Source organism: Tamandua tetradactyla, chromosome 14 (genome assembly GCF_023851605.1).
Source record: "Tamandua tetradactyla isolate mTamTet1 chromosome 14, mTamTet1.pri, whole genome shotgun sequence".
Taxonomy (NCBI): domain Eukaryota; kingdom Metazoa; phylum Chordata; class Mammalia; order Pilosa; family Myrmecophagidae; genus Tamandua; species Tamandua tetradactyla.
Genome location: NC_135340.1, coordinates 28,622,938 through 28,637,373, shown reverse-complemented (window position 1 = coordinate 28,637,373; position 14,436 = coordinate 28,622,938). Strand labels below are relative to the sequence as shown.

The 14,436-nt window shown below is 38.2% G+C and overlaps 1 long non-coding RNA gene across 3 annotated transcripts; it reads right to left on the bottom strand.

The window, feature by feature from the left end:
• Positions 1-2,986: 2,986 nt before the first annotated feature.
• LOC143654858 (uncharacterized) lies at positions 2,987-12,309 on the bottom strand. 3 transcript variants are annotated; one of them, XR_013162013.1, is made up of 3 exons: positions 12,132-12,309; positions 4,958-5,777; positions 2,987-3,616 (listed from the first exon to the last, which is right to left on the bottom strand). It is a non-coding gene; the product is annotated as an uncharacterized LOC143654858 (long non-coding RNA). The 3 variants fall into 3 exon arrangements; XR_013162015.1 differs by having other exon boundaries at positions 5,327-5,777; XR_013162014.1 differs by having other exon boundaries at positions 5,332-5,777.
• Positions 12,310-14,436: the final 2,127 nt, after the last annotated feature.

The following is a 14,436-nucleotide window of genomic DNA, read 5'->3' as shown; positions in this document are numbered from 1 at the left end:
TTATTTCTCCAAAATGCCTCAACCCTTTAATTTCCTAAAAAAAAAAAAAAAAAGAGGAAGTCAAAACTCCCAGACTTCCTCACTAAAACTCCTCCACATCACAATTGATGTCAACTCCATCCAATTGCTCAGGCCAAAAAACTTGGAAACACCTTTGACCCTTCTCTGTGTCTCACCTCCATCTTCAAATCCATTAATTAATTCTGCCCCCTCTATCTTCACACTATATCTGGAAGATAGGCATTTGTCTCCGTTTCCATCGCTACTCTCAATGCTGAACCAGTGACATCTCCCACCTGGGTTATTGTAGTAACTTCATAACTGGTCTCCTCAGTTCTATCCATCCATCTCTATAGACTCTTCTCTTCCCAACACCACAACTGGCAGATCTTGTTTTAAAATGTCAGGTCATGTCATTCCTTTGCTCTTAACCCTCTGATGTCTTCCATTCTGCCCATTGTAAAGGCTAAAAGTTGTGCAGTAGTCTCAGGTTCTACATGATCTGATGCTTCATGTTGGCTAATTTTATGTGTGGATTTGGTTAGGCTATGGCACTCAGTTGTTTTGTTGAACACTAGTCTGGATGTTGTTTTGAAGGTATTTTGTAGATATGGTTGGCAGCTAAATTGGTTGATTTTAAGTAGAGTTTCGCTTCAGTAATGCGGGTGGGCCTCATCCAATCAGTTGAAGGCCTTAAAAAGCAAAAACAGATTTCACAAAAAGAAAAGTCCACCTTAAGAACACAGCATAAAAATTCTGCCTGAGTTTCCAGCCTGCAAACCTGCTCTATGGATTTGTGAATTTTGAGCTTTCCAGGTCCCACAGTTACGTGAGCCAAATTCTTCCTGTTGGTTCTGTTTTTCTTCAGAGCCGTGACCAATATACTGTATTAACTTCCATGTGACCTTATTTCTACGACTTTCCCCCTTCTTACTCTGCTCTGACCATTCTAGCTTCCTTGTTGTTCTTAAATAAGGCTCCCACCTCAGGGCCTTCAACCACCCTTCCCTCTACTTTCAAACTCTTTTTTTATTCAAGTATTCACTCAATGTTCATTTGCTTAACTAAAAGAAGGCTTTTCTGACCACCTGCCTCCCTACACCAAATGCAGACAGACCATATCCCCTTTATTCTATTCTAATATTTTTCCCATAGCATTTATCACCTTCTAACATACTATGAAATTTTCTTATTATAAGAACTATTCAGGTTTATGTTCTACCATAAGCATGTAAACTATAAGAGGATAAGGATTTTGTCTGTTTTATTCACTGAGCCTTCCCAAGTACCTAGAACAGTGCCTGATTCATGGTAGCACCAATGAATGAACATATAATATCTTCTAAATCACAAACTCTTTAAACAGCAACATTCTGTGTGTCTATAAATTTCAAAAATTAAGAAGAAGCCCAAGATATAAGAATGTCCAAATACATGATTTCAGAATATTGAATAGTCCACCCACCATTAATATCTGAATTATTTTCTTACCTTTATATAAACAGACATGACTTCATCTATTCAAATAAATAACCATTTTTGGAGGCAAAAAATATTTGAATATAGACCCACATGGATGACTCCCAAATGTATGAATTGTCCTAGAAGTAAGAAACAGTTGTTTTGTAAGCTACAATGAATTAAAGAAAAATATTATATCCAAAGATAATCTGAAGAAGTGTGCTTCGAAATCCCCCCTGGCACATTTGGTATTGGCAAGTTTTATTCAAATCATCTGCATTAAAACATAGTTGTGACTTGGTTGATACTTACTTCCAAGTGGAAACCACGGCAAAGTTTCTTTTGCATTGATTAGTGTCTTCCAGCTGCCTAAAACCCCACAATGAATTCACAATGCATTAAGGATCACATCAGGGGGTTATTTATGGGTGAGGAGGATGCTCAGCTCCACCTCTATTGTGCTGTGTCTGTGCCATGGATTCAGTGACTTATTAGAGTGCCCTTCTTGAGCATTCTTCCCATCAGAATGAATGACTATTTTTGATTAGTCTTAAATGAGCTTATCTGCAATTTATTTTTCTTTACATTTGAAGCATTCATTTACTTTCTAATAAATAACTGCTTACCCTCATCCATCACCAAGGCTTGCCATAAATCCAAACAGAATGGCCTGGGGGCCTCAGCTACAGTTTAGTCACCAGCCTTAATGGGTTCCCCAACACGCTCATCACTGAGGTGTGAACTCAATCTATCTCTTATCTGACTCGACTACTGAAATACATAAATAAGCAAACTCTGAAAAGTAAATGGAGCTGTACACCATTCAAAATGTTATCTGCATTTGCTGAGGAAGAATATAAGTGAATTCAGCTGTATCATGGAATTGTTCTGTGGTTTTAAAAATTATAGGACATAATGCCTGAGGAGACAATGGATTACAGAACCAAGATTCCCCAGTCTCTGGAACTTACACAAATAAAGTAAATAGTCAACACTTGAGTCTCAGCTGGGCACCAGATCTAGGTTTATTATGGGTGATGGGAATTTTTAAGAAATGGAAATGGAAAGATAAAATCATAGTATAGAAAAAAATGATGATGAATTAAAATGAGTATCAGTTGTCTGAAAAAGATTATTCTATTTCCCTCAAACCAAGACATGCAGAGGGTCTACGAATGCTCCTGAACAATCAATAATCAAAGGTAGAAATGCTTTCAATGCCACAAGTTTCTGAAATAACAGGGAATAGTGGGAGGATGGATAGAAGAAAATAAATGGAAACGGGAGCATTGGGGTGGGTAGCAATTCTATTTTCAAATGGTTCTGAAATTCAGCCTTACCTAATGGGGGCCGACTACATGTCAACAGGAGAAATGGGAGAAAAATAACAATAACAGCAAAAACACAGAAAAATTCTTTTGATTGCATTTTCTAAAACACACAGCTTTTCCAGCTAACTTCTCTTTGAAATAACTATAGTAAAGTGCTTCTGAGTATACACATGCAGTCTAGTGTATGCATTTTAGTTATTCTGTGCCTTTTATTTCTTTGGACTTGGGACTGTACAGACATCCCTCTAGGTTAATATCTTACTGTCACGGAGGGTGCCCCACGGGGAAGTTCAGCCACTTCTTTCAGAAGTTCTTTCAGATCCAATCCCTCATGTCAAAAATTCTGGCATCTTCTATTGGTTTTTTATTCCCTTTTATGTCTCTTCTTTTTATTGTTTTTTTTTTTTCTTCTTCTTTATATGTTTTCCCTCTCTCTCCTCCTGCTGTTCTTATTATCTCTAGTCCCACAGGTTCCCAGCTGTAGCTTTCTTTGTTTTCTATGTTTGACTGGTAGTTTCTTTGACTCCATCTCAGTATCTCCAGGATTCTTTTCCAGCATTTTCTTTACTTCTAATCAATACCTTTCTTGTCTAAAGCTCTGGTGGTCTTCGGTTTGTTCTGTGGGCTGTTTGCTTTATTGTGACAAGAATGCATTGTCGTCTGCTTTCCAAAGACCTAAAGTGCTACCATCCATCAATCTGGAGATGATTTCATATATGTAGGATGTCAGGGGCCAGAGTGATACTACATAAGCCGTACTTGACTGAAAAGTCCCAATGAAATCGTTTTACTCCCTGTGAAGTTTCTGTTCCTGGTAGTCGTGTCTGCCAACAGAGAGATCCTGTATTAAAAAACATTGTCATTAACCTGTACTTTCAATCACATGACATCTATCAGTGTTTCTCAAAGTATCAATGGGAAGACAAAATATGGTATTTGATTTTATGTAAACTAGTTCATGTGTCTGCATGTAATCGGTGGGATTGAGAATTCTCCACGCAGACATGTAACATAACTTTTTCTCAAAACTTTGCAACACTTTCTGGCCCCTTAACACCCCAGTTGCTGAGATGAGATATTTCATTTACTTACTCATTTAAGTATTGAATACTCATCTAAGTCAAAGATTCCTGTAATACAATTTATTTCTCAATAATTCAGTCTTTCTCAGAAAATATTTAGTCAAGTTAAATTTTTACCACATATCTGTCAAGGATCACAATCCATGCCCCCTATCTCTCTCTGAGTTTCCCCTATCATCTCTTTCTAACCCTAATACTCCCCAAAAAGGCCTTGTTTGTTCCCGTGTCCCAGAAACAAGGACAATAGGGAAGGAAGATTCTGTTTACATGACTAAAGCTCATTGGTGTTGGGAAAGCATCTGTCTTTGGCTTGTTCCATTTTTCTGTCCATCACCACTCAAAGGTGAGTCATGCCCCATGTGTATATGGTATGATGTGACTAAATATCCAGCAAATCAGCTATGTAACTTCTTTACTGACCTATTCTTCTATAACTCTGAGAGTCATGAAGTATCTGGAGTAGACATCTCCCTCCATTCTCTTCTTGGGCACATGACTCAAGGACTACATCTCCACTTCTTACCCTGCCAGTTTGGAATACTCTATTGAGCCTCTAGCCTTTAGACAATAAACAGGCACTAATCTCTATGTTCAAGTCCTCCTAACTCCAAGAAAATATGCCCAGTGTCTAGGACCAACTAAATAATTTATGAGGCCCAGTACAAAATGACAATGTAGGGCCTCCTGTTAGAAAATTATTTTAAAAATTCTAGACAGCTACCACAAAGCATTAGATTAAGCATCGGGCCCTTCTGAGTCAGGGTCCTGTATGCCTGCACAGGTAGCATGCCCAGGAAACTGGCCCTGACAATGCCTCACTTTTTTACACTATCTAGGAACTCCTCCAAGTACTCTTTCTAAAGAACAGCCACTCACAAACACTTTCCTAGTCCTTCTGTTCTGTTTCCCCAAGAGTAAGTTGATTCATCCTCTCCTAAACTTGGAAATCACTGAGAATCTCAAATCTATCTCAAATCAAAATTTTTAAATTTGAGCTTTCTTTAAATTTGCATGGTAGGAATTAAGTAACTTTCCTTTCAACAACTCACAAAATTTATCTTGGGTATAATATATTTGTAATACCTCATTTTCTTGTTTGTTAAGCCAGTTTCCACACTCTATAGCTACCATTACAGTTTGAGGGAAGTGAGAGAGAAAGATGCCATCTCAATAACCAGTAACACATCAGGGGAGTAGCCTAGCTATATAGCAAAAGGAAAAAAGAAGGTATTAGAACTATTTTTTTCCAGTTCAATGATCATGGAACAAAAATAGATAAAGCGAGAGGAAAGGAGATAGCCATATGTATATTCTGAGCTCCCCTTTCCAGATTTGCTATGGAAAGAGGGAAAGTCCATGTTTGGGATTTGAGGGCATGACTTTTATGTAGGGCAGCATAATAGAGAAGAAAGAGCGCTAAAGTTATACGATGAGATGGTCCAGTTCACACACTTAACGTCAATTGTAGCTTCTCAGTGTTGTGGAATATTGAGAACTAGAAAATCTGTCTTTGGTTCCAATATGCTGGGTATATGGGGTGAAGTGGTGAGATGATTCTGCAGCAGGGGCTATGAGGTTGACAGGCAAGGCCTTGTGCCAGACAGATGACGTGGAAGAGACTCAGAGGAGTCTCTTGTTTTATAGAGGCTCTAACAGCATATGAAAGACAAAAACATCATCACAGGGTCATTGGCCCTGACCAAGCCAAAGATGGCAGCAAGAGTTGATGATGCTCAGATATTGATAGCAGATAGTGTCGGTATTCCATGTACTAGATCACGTTTCTGTGTCTTAGTAGACACTAGCCAATATCCTGTCCAAGGACTGGCTCTGGACCAGTGGGTTAACTTCTTCTTGTTTCTACAAGGTCATGTAGGCCTCTTCCCCATGAACTCAGATGTCACTGTTAGAAAGCAAAAGAGGAAAGCATCTGAGTCACTAACTGAGCATTTTATCTAAAGATATTGAATTTTCCAAAGTAGATACATACATTAGAGCAGCTCTCACAGTCGGTTAAGTTTTTTTTTTTTTTTTAATTAGCATTCAATTTATTAAAGTTGGAAATTTAAAATATGTATTTACATTTATTCACATATTTATCATATATATTCACACATATATTCACATATTTAACATTTTTATTCTCTCAAGTACCTCAAACAACGAATGAAGGAAGACTTATTAATCTAATAGCTTTGTTTCAAGCATTTAAATATTATTTGCAAATACAATGAACCTAAAGTTTTAGGTTTAATATTGGATTCTCTTAAAATTTAGGATACCAATTAAAGACAAATTAAAATATTTTATGACTTTCAAATTAAAAACACAAGTCCAATATCAATCAAATTCACTTACACATTTCAAATTAAATTATTAAATCTAATAGCACTTAAACTTTCATACTAAATCACAAGTTTATTTCTTATACCATCAAGAATGCAATATTACATGCCCACCCAGAGTAACAATTTAGGCTTCCTGGATGACTGGTTAGGGGCTGGGACCTTTATACATTTACAGATCCAGAGGAAACCTGGACACTACTTACAGGATGAATTTCCCTCAAGCTCCAGGTTGAAATGATATATTTGTTTTACCATAGTGGGGCTTTCACATCCCTGCCATATTCTGTTACCTGGTGCACTGCATTCTAAGTCCCACTATCCCTCTTCACACCTTTTAATTGCTATGTTTAAATTGTTGAGTGTCTGTACTCCTATCAGAATTACATGTTTCCTTATTATCTGTTAGGTATTTTACTTTTTAGGTCTCATTGTCTATCCTTTTATAGTCATTTATTAACAAAAACCACATACAACTTCATGTCTGCATTTCTATTAATTGCCCAGCATCGTCTGATCTGGAAAAATTTGTTCAATGCTTTTGGGAGTTGTACCAAGAAATGAGCAAAGATTGCAAAAGTTGATGTCAGATTCCCAGCAGCTACATTTCTGTCTATTTGGGCTTTCCCTTCATGCAAGGTGCAAGTTTAAGAGTCTCTTGGCTATTTTTTTTTTTTTTCACTTCTGCTGAATTTTTTTTTAACTTTTCTTTATTGTATAGTATAACGTATTTACAAAGCAAAGAAAAAAGCAATAGTTTTCAAAACACTCTTCAACAAATAGTTACAGGAACCAACTTTTGGTTTTATTGATTCTTTCTATTGTTCTTTTGGTCTCCCATTCATTTATCTGTGCTTTAATCTTTTTTGTTTCTCTTCTTCTGTTTGCTTTGGGGTTAGTTTGATGTTCTTTCTCAAGTTCCTCCAAGTGTGCTGTTAAGTCCTCGATTTTTGCTCTTTGTTGTATTTTAATATAGAAATTTAGGGCAATAAATTTCTCTCTGAGCACAGCCTTTGCCACATCCCATAAGTTCTGATAAGTTGTATTCTTATTTTCATTCATCAGTAGATAGCTACTGATCTCTCTGGCAATTTCTTCTTTGACCCACTGGTTGTTTAAGAGTGTGTTATTTAATCTCCATTTATTTGTGAATGTTCTCATTCATTTGCAGTTATTGAGACCCAGCTTCATCCCATTGTGATCAGAGAAAGTGCTCTGAGTAATTTCAATGTTTTTAAATTTATAAAGACCTGTTTTGTGCTCCAGAATATGATTTATCCTGGAGAATGTTCCATAAGCACTAGAGAAGAATGTATATCCTTGTGTTCTAGGGTGCAATGACCTATATGTGCCTGTTAGGTCTAATTCATTTGCCAAATTATTTAACTTCTCTATTTCCTTGTTGATCTTCTGTTTGGTTGTTTTATCTATAGAAGAGAGTGGTATATTGAAATCTCCTACCATTATTGTTGAAATATCTATCGCTCCCTTCAGTTTTGTCAATGTCTGTCTCATGTACTTTGGAGCTCCTTGATTGGGAACATAAACATTTATAATTGTTATATTTTCTTGATGAATTGACCCTTTAATTAGCATATAATGTCCTTCTTTGTCTCTTATGATGTCTTTACATTTAAAGTCTATTTTGTCTGATATCAGTATAGCTATTGCTTTCTTTTGGTCACAGCTTACATGGAAAATCTTCCATCCTTTCACTTTCAATCTATTTGTATCCTTGTGTCTAAAATGGAATCTCTTGTAAGCAGCATATAGCTGGATTATGTTTCTTAATCCACTCTGCCAATCTGTATCTTTTAATTGGTAAATTTAGTCTGTTAACATTCAAAGTTATTACTGAAAAGGCGCTTCTCGAGTCCACCATCTTATCTTTTTAAATTTTATTTGTCAGAGCTATATATTCTTTTCCCTCTTTCTCTTTGATTCTTTAAATTACCCTTAGTGGTACTCTTCAATTCTGTGCCCTCCTCCAGACCTCCCTCTCCTGCCTTTTTTTTTTTTTTTTCAGCTGGTAGAACTCCTTTTAGTATTTCTTATACTAATACTTGTTGACAAATTCTTTCAGCACTTATTTGTCTGTGAAAACTTTAGTCTTCCTCTCAGTTTTCAAGGACAATTTGTCTGGGTAGAGAATTCTTGGCTGGAAGTCTTTCTCTTCCAGGATCTTGAATATATCAAAGCACTGCTTTCTTGCCCCCATGGTGCTAGTTGAGTAGTCTGAACTCAGTCTTATTTGATTTCCCTTGTATGTAGTAGATTATTTTTCTCTTGCTGCTTTCAGGATTTTCTGCTTCTCTTCAACATTTGAAAGACTGGTTAGTATGTGTCTTGGGAAAGGCTTATTTAGATTTATTCTGTTTGTAATTCATTGGACTTCTTTGACTTGTATATTTATGCCCTTTATAAGGGTTGGGAAGTTTTCCCCCATTATGTCCTCAACTACTCTTCCATTTACTTCTCTCTTCTCCTTCTGGGACACCAGTGATTCTTATACTTGTGCCCTCTGTTTTGTTTATCATTTCCCCGAGATCCAATTCAAATTTTTCATCTTTTTTTGCCATTTGCTGTTTTTAGTCTTCAAAGTCAGTTATTCTGTCCTCTATATCACTTATTTTTCTTCTGACTCTTCAAATCTGGTGTTGTGTGACTCTACTACGTTTTTTATTTGGTCAACAGAAGTCTTTAATCTCTGTGATATCTGCTATTTTTCTATTTGTTCTTTCAAATTCCTCTTTATGCCCTTCTACTATCTTTTTGATCACCTTTATTTCATTTGCCATTCCACTTATTTTAAGTAGAGTTGTATGAATATCTTTGATTAGTTGTTCCAATGTCTGTGTCTCCTCTGGTGTTTTAATTTGGTCATTAGACAGGGCTAATCTGTCTGCCTTGTGATATGCTTAGTTGTCTTCTGCTGACTTCATGGCATGTAAATCTCTTGATTGATTTACTTTGGGAGTTGATTTCTTTCAGTAGTCTAAGGCCTCGTGTTTCTGGGATGGTTGTACAGCAGGGAGCAGTGGATTATGTTTCTTAATCCACAGGGGTGGGGTGCTCAGTGCGGTGAGTTGTTTCAGGGCAGGTATAGGTGCAGGTTGGGGGATGTTAAGCTGATGCCTGTAAACGTGGGCACCCAGCGGCCAGAGAGGATGTAGCTGTGTGGGTGCACCAGTCTGGGAGGCATAACCCTGGTATGCACTGGTCTAAGGCACAGGGCCCTTTGTGCACATGCGTAGAGATGTGGCAGCAAGTCGGTGTTATGCCTTCATGAACTGGGATTGGGGGCATATGTGACCTGGATGCACAGGTCGGCACTTTCTCAGAGCTGGGAAGTGTGGCTGAGGGCCGTGCGCCTGAGCAGTTCTAAGACTGCTGTAAACTGAGGTTCCCAGAGCTGAATGACGGGATTAGGGGTCCATGCACATGCGTGGGTTTAGGAGTGTCGTAAACTAGTGCGCAGAGCTCAGGGAGAAAGGTGGGGTGAGGCTGTGAGATACTATGGGCAGGAGGGTGGGGGTAGCCTGAGTATGGAGGTTAGTGCCTGCAGTCTTTATGTGCTGGCTACAGCCTGCAGGGAGAGGGTAGAGGAGAGGTGGGTTGGGCTGCATTTGGGGTGGGGGGTGAGGCAGGTATGTGCTCTGAGGGCTGGTGGTGTGGGGGCGCCTGGAGCAAGGGGAATGGGATTGAGTGACGGGGTTTGGGTGTGTGGGGTGTGGGGAGAGTCGCCTGTCATGGGCTGTGCTGGTGAGGGTAGCATGCCCAAGGAATGCAGCCTGGCTGCTTTCTAGATCTGGGCTCCCGTCTGTGCACTCCCACAGGCTCCACACCTCCGCGCCAGGCTCCAGCATTCTGCTCTCAGTTTCTTGGCCTCTTCAGCAAGGGCTACCTTATGCAGTGCAGAAGGCTCTCCTGGGTCAGCTATGCTCCCGAATCACCACCGCAGTTGTCCTCCTGTCCCTTCTCTAACTTTTCCACAGAGCAGGGCTGATCTCGAGCTACTCTATTTGCACATCTTCCCGGAAGTCTCCAGTTAAGTTTTTTGTGTGTGTATTTGCTTGTTATTTTTTTTTTTATGCATGGACAGGCATCAGGAATCGAAGCCAGGTCTCTGGTATGGCAGGTGAGAACTCTGGCTCTGCGCAACCATAGCCTGCCCTCCAGTTAAGTTTTAAATAGATTAAATGCTGAAATGAATGGAAGCTTGTTTGAGTCAGAGTAGATGCTGATGAGGTATATTTGAGCAAAGAACTAAGCAAGTTGAGGGACTGAGACCTGAAAATATATATGGGAAGAACATTCTAAGCAAGGGAAAGAGCAAATGCAAAGGTCCTGAGGTTGAGGGAATTGCTAAAAATTCTAAACAAAATAAGTGCTGACTGGAATGGGGTGAAGAGAGTTTATGAGTAATAGCAGATACGATCAGAGAAATACTGGTCAAATAAAATCCTGAAAAATTTTGTAAGCTATTGTAAGGACACTGGCTTTCATTCTGAGTGAGAAAGGCAAACATTAGATATTTGACCCATAAGAGAATTTCTTTGGATTATAGGTATTAAGTAAGGCAGAAGCAAAGAAATTGTTTAGGAAGACAGTATGATAATCCAGATGAGAGATGATGATGTTTTAAATCAGAGTGGTTATGACAAAAGGGTGAGAACTTTAATTTGAGGCATTTTAAGCTTAAAGTACTGATCATGCATTCAGGTAGTGACACAAACCTATAGTCCAAGGAAGAGGTCTGGAAATCACCAGCTGCTAGATGGCATTTGAAACTCTCAGATTGGAGGAGAGTATCAAGGAAATGAGTGTAAAGAGAGAAGAGAAGACATATAAGCCCAAAGCCTTGGGAAAACACTCCATTTAGAAGACAGGGAGGAGAAAAGGAACCAAGGAAAGATACATGAAATGTGTCCAGGAAAGCAAAAAGAAAACCAGATGAGGTTTCTTGTCTTGGGCACCAACTAAAGAAAGACTTCCAAGAAAGAGAAAAATATTATGACATCAAATGATACTGAGAGGTCTAATAGAATGAAGGTTGAAAACTCACTGTACTTAACTACATTGAAGCCATTGGTAAATTAAAAAAAAATAAATTTTAATGCAGTGCCTGACTGATTGCGATGCCTGACTGAAGTTCTCAATTTATTAGCCATCTTTAAGCAGCAACCTCGGTTGTTTTGATCCTCTCCTTTTATGGTGAAATGTAACAGAAAATGAATAATTAAGGTTATGTATCACTGAATAAATCAGATTATGAGTATCTGGTCTACTGATGTAGAATATCTGGTACTATAAGGTTTAAATGACAACTAGGTCACAAGTCAAAATATTTTCAGCTATAGTCTCTAAACTTTATGTGGACCTACAGTGGTGGGCATTTTCAATTAGCAATATGATCATTGCTACCCGGCATTTGCTTAATTTCTCCAATTCAAGAGGAATCCAATTTTCTCTCTTATACCTTTCTGCTTATTTAATTGGAACATAACATTAGGAAAAACTCTTTAATATTCAAGAAGTATATCGCAAATAGCATCATGTCATGAATATTCCCCACTGTAAAGTCATACATCTGCTTTGACCTTGTTATCATTGTTTTGCTACATAAATTATTCAGCCTGGTGTGTCTTATAGATTAAATACTCTGGAAACAAATTAAAAAACATCCCAGTGGCTTAGAAATGTCAAGGAAGTATTTTTTTTTTCCAAATACTTCTTGTAAAATGGGATGGTAAAAAATAACCCCACAAAACAGGCAGGATGATTTGGTTAGAGATCAAATTGCCAAATGAAATGAGCATCACTCCTCAAAAAAAAAAAAAAAAAAATACACACACACACACACACACACACACACACACACACATATATATATATATAATCCTGTAACTCACTTCTCATTGTTGAATTTAGACAGGTATATGCAAGTTGCCTATTGATATGTGGAGGAGAGAAAGCAAACTGCTTCTCCTGCCCCAGTTCCACAGGCTTGTCATAATCAGAACATGTACACTTAAAGAAGAGCCATTTCCCCCAGAATGCAGCCTGCCCAGAGCTTTCTTTGGCCTTAGAAGAGAGTTGCCAGGAAGACAATAGAATTCCAGAGTAGAACTTCCAATAATAAAATGGACTGCTATGCTAAGGAGATCTTGCCATTAGGAATTTTCTCCTAAAAGGTAGATGACCAATCATGGCAGAAGGTGTAAAAAGGATTTCTTAATTGGATCAGAGACTCATGCACTCATCCCTTTAAAAGACATCTATTATATATTTAATCTGAGAATAGTCATGGAAAATAATAAGCATAAAAAGATTATTCCCTGAGAAGCTACTAACATTTATATAGCACTTTCTAAGTGCCAGGATTTGTTGTAAGCTTTCAACATGTATAAACTCATTTAACTCTCACAACAGCTCTAGGAAAGTGGTCTTATTAATCTAGTAATTTTAAAATGATGAAACCGAGATTTACAGAGATTACAAAACTTGCCTGAGTAGCTCAGATAGTAAATGTAAGAAGGGCATTGACCCAAGCAGGCTGACTCCAGAGTTCATATTCCATATCCCGCCCCCTCTGTGCTGGGTTGAAGCCCAGTAATCTTGACAAACAGAGAAATGAACCCTTTGATTGATTAATTGATAATCAAATTACCCTTTGATATTAGAAAGAGTAAAGGAAGCTTCAAAGATCAGGGATACACCTGTCTAGAAGAGATTTTCAGGTCGCTTTTAAATCTGTATGTCTGATATTAGGGACGAATTGGCTTAATAGAGAGAGCACAAAGAGCTGATTTTCTATTTCTGCAATTTGTCCCAAATTTATAAGATAACACTATTACTGGATAGAGTAGACCTCAAGTAGAAGCTTTACACATGTGCAGAAGCGTATTTATTCTCAGCCTCCTCACTTCATAGCATCACCACTTGTACTTTGCAAAACCTCTCTTTGTAGAAGTCTGCCATGTCAAGCCAGGGGTCTTTCATTCAAAATCAAGAGGAAAAGACTCATTAGGCCATGATTCTAAGATTTTTTTTTTCAATTTAAGGTTTGAGGGAGTCATCTTTGTATTAAAATGAATTTACTTCAAGAATATTTTGATAAGCCGAATGAAAAAGGACCATCAGATGCTCTAGCAAACTGATTCCCCTACACAACACAGTTCTTTCTGAAGCTGTTCATAACCTCAGCCTGCCATAAAATGGCAAAAACTGCAAAGCCCAGCCAATGAATGTGGCCCTCTGTAAACATGCCTAATGCATTTGTTTCTCTTTTCTCTGCTGCATGCTTATACCATACCCTGACAAAGATTGATCTGCATTATGCTAGTCTTCCAAAAGTTCATTCCTCTTTAAAGTGGGCTGCAGCTAGTTCTGACGGAAATTCCAGCAACAAGTTTGTTGGGCTTTTTGCTTCACAAATAAATCTCTCCATTTAACAATAATAATTACCATGGTAACCCTTACAGCCTAGGAATCATTCAGGCATGCAGTTTCTAGGGACCAAAATAAATAAAACAACTTAGCATTTCTGAAGCTTGTTTAACCCTTCAAGTTTCAGTGTCCATGTTCTATGGCACAGTCCATTTGATTTAACCTCTTTGCCAAATAGATACAAAACATCTTCACGGAGGCATCGGGAAGAGATGAAAATGAAAAGAATGAGAAATAATGCATTCAAAGTAATCTAATCTCATTTAAAGACATACAAGCCAAATATGGCATTTGAAACAGCATTTGGCTTAGACACAGACAGTGCTTTCTTGCACATCTCAGCTCTCAGAGAGGACGATAGAAGTAATGAATAGCTCCGTCGTTATGCAGTCAGTGGGAACGTTGTACTGCAAGCCATTCAAATGCTCCTTTCCTTTTCCTCATGTAGCATAAAACTCAGATCATGTAGGAAATGAACAATCTTGATAGCATAATTTGGTGGTAACTATGCCTCAGGAACAGAAGTCAGAGGCTGGACCACATCTCATGGCTTCTCTGTCTGCCTTTTCTTAATACCTCACTCTGCCTAATGGCGTTTTGCCTGCAGAGCTAGGTTTGAGAGCCAAATTAAAGCCTGAAATGCTTGCTGCATGTGCAGGAGCAAATGCATACCAACCAGGAAAGCGCAATTCATACAGAACAAACACCAAATTGCATTAGCACGTCCATATGAGAATAACGAACTCTCAGCTTATCTATTAGACTGTG